Source organism: Acanthisitta chloris, unplaced genomic scaffold (genome assembly GCF_000695815.1).
Source record: "Acanthisitta chloris isolate BGI_N310 unplaced genomic scaffold, ASM69581v1 scaffold2919, whole genome shotgun sequence".
Classification (NCBI taxonomy): Eukaryota; Metazoa; Chordata; class Aves; order Passeriformes; family Acanthisittidae; genus Acanthisitta; species Acanthisitta chloris.
The window spans coordinates 36,381-42,024 of record NW_008692933.1 but is presented as its reverse complement, the minus strand read 5'-3'; the positions used below and the strand labels follow the sequence as shown (position 1 = coordinate 42,024).

The window sequence follows — 5,644 nt, the reverse complement described above, 5'->3', positions numbered from 1 at the left end:
GCAGCCACAGCTTCTCTGGGCAACCTGTGCCAGTGCCTCAGCACCCTCACAGGGAACAATTTCTTCACAATATCCCATCTAAACTCACTCTCTTTCAGAGGGAAGACCTGATCTATTGGAAAGTGTCTCTGCCCATGGCAGAGGGTGGAACAAGATGAGCTTTAAGGTCCCTCTCAATCCAAACCAGCCTGGGATTCAGTGATTGGAAGGGCAGGACTGGTGGCCTTGGGGGTTGCATTCATTTTGAAACAGCGCTGGGGGAAACCCATTAGGTTTCCATGAAAGTCCAGCTCCATGCTGAGCTCCAGCTGCCACATGTTATCTGCACCTATAGCTGTGGTATCTCTGAAGTCAGGTATCTGGGATGGGGAGGCATGATCTGCCCCCATAGTGGTGTGCTGTGTGTTCCCTGCTGCACAAGCAGCCCCAGCCCAAGGTCCAGGCTGTCCTGCTGCCTCAGCCCCTTTCTCTTCCCAGTTTTTTTTCCCTGCCACATCCCTTCACACCCTCATTGTGGGTGCAGGATGTGTCACTCAGGCAGATCAATACCCAGGTGCCATCCAGGCTGGGCGAGCAGAGAAAGACTGTGTGTGAGAGGAATTGCAGCAGCAGCCACGTGTGCTGCGTGGGTGGGAGACAGGCAGGCCTGAGATCCAACCTCAGATCTCTGGCTTCACTCCTTCCTCTGGGGAAATGGCTTCTCAGCCAGACAACTACATGTCAAGGGTTCGAAAAGAGCTGTGGCAGGGTGTATGAGAGACACTGCTGAGGAAATGCTTGAGAAAACCGTTTTTTCCAAATTGTCTGTGCCGGCAGGTGGAGGAACCAGTAGGACCACAGGCAGCTCCATGTGTGGGTTTGCAGCAGGTTGTGTTCTGCATTCTGGTGCCATAAGAGCACTGGATCCTACCCCAGACGTGTAAACCAAGCCCAGGGGAGAGCTGAGAGGGGTCATTCTGGCCAGGGTGTGTGACTTTTGTTCAAAAAAGGAGGTTTTCTGCTCTTTCCCCTGTCACTGCTGTGCCATGGCTGAGCAGTGTGCAAAGCAGGAGACTCACCACATCCTCTTTTTGTCACTTCCCTGGATGAGTGTTATGTTTCACAGGTTTGTCCCCTCATCCCAGTTAGCTCTTGGCCTTTTTTCTTCCATTTATGTGGAACTGAGACATGAGATATAACGTGTCCCTTTTAATAATGATCCTATAATGCCTTTTTCCCCCCTAAGGGATCTCTGGGCGCTTTACAAATTAGGTCTCAGACATGAGAATCCCCAAAGTGCAGCTACTTCCAGGATGAAATGTGGATGTTGTTCTACTGAATTATGAGAGGAAAAAAGATGGAATGTTATTTTTCTGCTCAATACTCCTTCCCCTTCCTTCTCATTGCTTTGAGTGACTGGAGAAGGGGGGAGCTCAGATGACCTGTGTCTGGTACTGGAAGCCCATCACTCCCTCAGGGCTTCAGGTAGCTGAGGGGGGTGGTGGGCTTCACATAGCTCTTCTCTTTTCCCTGGCTTCAGGCTGCTTTTTGTGGCAGAGAAATTGCCTTTTTTTCCAGCCGTTTCTCACACACCCTCCAGCCCCCAGTGTGGGTGGCTGAGGTCCATACTGACATCTCACAGTGCTTCCAGGAGCTCCCACCAGCTCCCAGGAGCTCCCCCCAATGCTGGTGTTGGCTCCTAGCCCCTTGCTGATGGTTTGCTTTCCGTCAGGCTCTCCCTTGGGGATCTTTTGAATGTTCTGGTGAATTCTCAAGTCATCAGCCAGGGAGGGTGTGGGGAGGTGGTAGTTTGCCTCTGGGTGTTGGCTGATGGATTGGTCCCTCTCTGCTGTCCCCATTTCACCCACCATTCTCCTTGTGCCAGTGAACAGGGAGTTTCTTCGGGCTGAAGGGGGAGATATGGTCCCATCTGGTTTGGGCCACCCTAGGAGAGAGTGCCTGACTGATTATCTCCAGGACATCCACAGCATTCCCAGGAGCAGAGCAGAGCCAGCTGCCTCTGTCCCTGGGACTGTCACAAGGTGGGAAAAACAGCCCCTGCTCCCAGCATGTCTTGGCATAGATGGATGCATGGAGATGCCATAAGTTTGGGTGTTATCTGCCTTGGGTATGCAGTGTGACTTTCCATCACGTGGCCACACAGGCAGGCAGGTGGCAGCTGTGGTGGCACACCTCAGCTCCCAGGGACTCTGTCATTTCACTGCCTCACACCTGTGGTCGCAGGCAGAGCCTCACCTGCTGCCTGTCCCTGCCCTGAGATGCTGCTGCTGGCACTGTGTGTGCATCATGCTTGGTTAATAATTCATGTCAGAAGAGAGGACGTCAGTGGGATTTATTTAAAGCAAGGAGGATCTGACAGTCCGAGTGCTCCTTACGCTCCACCAGGCAGAGCAAGGCCTGGCTTGGTTTAAAGCAGCTCCTCCATGGCAGTGGGGCTGTCCCCAGCGTGGGAAGATCTGGTTGGTGTCGCACTGCCTGTGTCACTGGATAACCCTGTGACCTTTTCCTTGCCTTTTATGAGAAGGAGAAACAAGTCCTTCTTCACCTGGCAGGAGGGATCTGAACCTTGTGTTGGTTGAGGGCTGGAAGGTCTGTGGGGTGGACCTGGCAAAAGCAGAGGGGTCCTGGTGGAAGGGCTGGTGTTGGAGCCACTGGCAGGAGCCACTCAGCCTTCCCAGCACCTGCGCTGCCTGGGTTTGATATGAACAGCCCCAGCCCTGCTCTGGGCAGCTCTCTCTGCTTTGGCATCAGTACTATGAAAAATTAGCAAATAGCATGTAGTGGAAAACTGGAAACAAAGCCCTCCTGGCAGCTGGGCTGGCATGGGGAGTGCCTACCATGGGCGTTGAGGCTGGGAACTCTCTGTACACTAAAGGGACAGAGAATATCTGTGTCATAGCACAAGTCATAGTGAAACTGCCAAGCTGGAGCTGGTCCTGGTCTTGGCAGGGCCATGGGGCTGGGCTGTGAGGCAGATGTGCCATGGGGCAGCTGTGACATGGGGCAGCCATGCCATGGGACTAGTGGGCCATGGGGCAGTTAACCCATGGTACAACTGTGATATGGAGCAGCCATGCCATGGGGCAACTGTGCCCTAGGGCAGCTGTGCCATGGGCAGCTGTGCCATGGGGCAGCCATGCCCAGCAGCACAGAGAACCGAGGCTGAGCACCATGAGGCTGATCCAGTGGGATGCTGAGCACCGCGGTAGGAGTTGGGCTCCAAGCCATCTCTTCTTACCAGGCTCCTGCAAGCAGGTGATCTCCACGTGGAGGTGAGACACATTGTCAGGGCAATCTTCGAGGCGTTCACACCTCAGCTGTGTGTGCAGAGCCCTCCTGACCCCGAGCAGCACGTGCCTGCCTTTGCCAGGGGAATTGTTTGCCGAGCTGCTCAGAGCCTCGCAGGGTCAGCGCCTTCCCTTCCCGTGCTGGGCTGAGGTTCCTGCCTGCTGCTCCCGTGACAACAGGCTTTCTCTGAGCTGTTTCTTCCCCACTAACACAGTCTCTTCCATCAGACTGGGGCATGGCACTGTTTCCTTTCACGCTGTCACCCTTTGGACACATGAGATGCAAACAGGAGCGTGGTGGTGGCGGAGGAAGGTGTGTGGGCGGCAGGAGCAGGGACGTGTGGAGTGTTTCTGCTCTGCCATCCGGGAACTGCCTGAGCCTGCAGCAGGGAACTGCTGTAATTTGCAAAGATGGTTCCTGGCACAACCTGAAGATCAATAACCTACTTAGCTGAAAGTTTGCTGGATCTCACTTCTTCCCTTCCTTTTCTCCCATGCCTCAATTAGGATCCTGGGTTCCTTGCACACATGCTCCAGCCTTTCAATCTCTTTGCATCTCATGAGCCTTGGGCTCTGTTGCGTCCTGTTTGCTCAGGTTCTCAGCTGGCTCTTGTGCCTCTTCCACTGGGTGTTTGTGCACCTTGGTGTGACAGAGGGTTTCCTGAGTTGACATGAAGCCACATGGATCAGGTTGCGGGCTGTGCCCTGCCTGGTGCTGCACCATGACTGCCAACACCAAAATGAGGTGCTCCAGCCTGAGGAGATCCCCTCACTGCTCCATCTGTTCCAATCAAGGATGCTCTGCAGCCCAGGGCAACTTGTGACAGGACACCATGGGCAGGAGGTGAGAGCACCCTGACAGTGTCCCCACCTGTGCAGGAGTGTGGGGACATGGAGCATGGTCCCCTGGAGAGATGCTGTGCTGGGAGAAGCACTTCTCCAACACATCCCTGGGAAACAGAGGTGTGGAAGCAGATTTCAGGGACAGTAGCTTTGAACCATCCCACCTATTGCTAGGATGTTGGGAGACATTCACACCCCAAGCATCAACTAACCTTTTCCCCTCCCTGAAGCAGCTGTCTGCTGAGCACCCCCAGCCCTGGCTTCTTTTCCTCTTGCACTTTTTTCCTTATTTTTTTGGCAGCCCTCCCCGTGGCTCTGGCTCCCAGGAAAGGGTTACAGCTCTCCAGCATTGGGTTTGCTTTGTTCAGTGCAATGCATATTTCATATGCTCAGCTTCCCAGCTGGCACAGGCCTGCAACCCTGCAAGCTGTCAGGTATTGTCTCTCTCCTGCTTTGTTTGTTTGTTTGTTGGGCTTTTTTTTGGGATTGTCATTTTTGTTGGATTTCTTTCTTTTTTTAAAAAAATCTTTCCCAAGTCTCTCACTCCCACCGAAGCCAAACCCCAACCCTTGCCCATTGGGGTCCCTCAGCAGATAAATGGCTTCACAGCTGTATCCAGCACAGAGCTCTCACCAGGGCTTTTGTGGCGAGTGATTTGCCGAGGAGGCAAAGGGAGCTGTTGGGTCGTCTGGGCTGCAGGAGCTGGCAGCAGGAGGACACTGTGCCATGGGCTCTGCTCCCCCCTCCAAAGGCTGTAATTATCTCGTTGTTTATCCATATGCAAGCTGTCGGCCTGGCCGGGAATGGGCTCACTGTGGCTGTCCCTCCCCAAAGCCACCAGCATCTCCTGGCCCCTCCTCCCCATGCCCCCTGTGTTTCTGCCATCTGCTCACAGCTTGCTGCGGGTTGCCGGCACCTTGGCAGAGCTGTGGGTGTTGGGGGCAGCTGGCACTGGCACCTGTTGTGACCGGAGGTCTTGGCTGTTTATGCCGCTGTGGAGGGGACCAGGAGCAGCTCCACCTTGCTCGTGTTCATCCCAGACCTCTGGAGAACCAGTGGGGAGATGCTCGGTCACCACTGAGCTGCCAGGGTTGGCTTGGATGACTGGGCATCCCCATGGCTGCTGCCCATGGGTGGTGTGGATTTGGTGCTTGGCATCCCTCTGAGCCAGATCCCACGTGGAGGTGCTACTGCACATGTGCTACTCTGTGGGTGTCTCATCTGTCTCATCCATCCAGGTATTTTGAAGCAGCTCATGTGGTTGTACCTGGCTCTTCTCCCGCTTGTATTTCCCAAGTGGATGACTGGGCATCCCCATGGCTGCTGCCCATGGGTGGTGTGGATTTGGTGCTTGGCATCCCTCTGAGCCAGATCCCACGTGGAGGTGCTACTGCACATGTGCTACTCTGTGGGTGTCTCATCTGTCTCATCCATCCAGGTATTTTGAAGCAGCTCATGTGGTTGTACCTGGCTCTTCTCCCGCTTGTATTTCCCAAGGCTGAAAACGTGCCAAC

At 54.5% G+C, this 5,644-nt stretch overlaps 1 protein-coding gene across 1 annotated transcript in view; it reads left to right on the top strand.

Moving 5' to 3' along the window:
* The window catches only part of ACSF3 (acyl-CoA synthetase family member 3), a gene marked incomplete at its 5' end in the record, with an annotated part of 57,779 nt that overhangs the window by 19,697 nt on the left and 32,438 nt on the right, over positions 1–5,644 (top strand). The window lies entirely within an intron of this gene.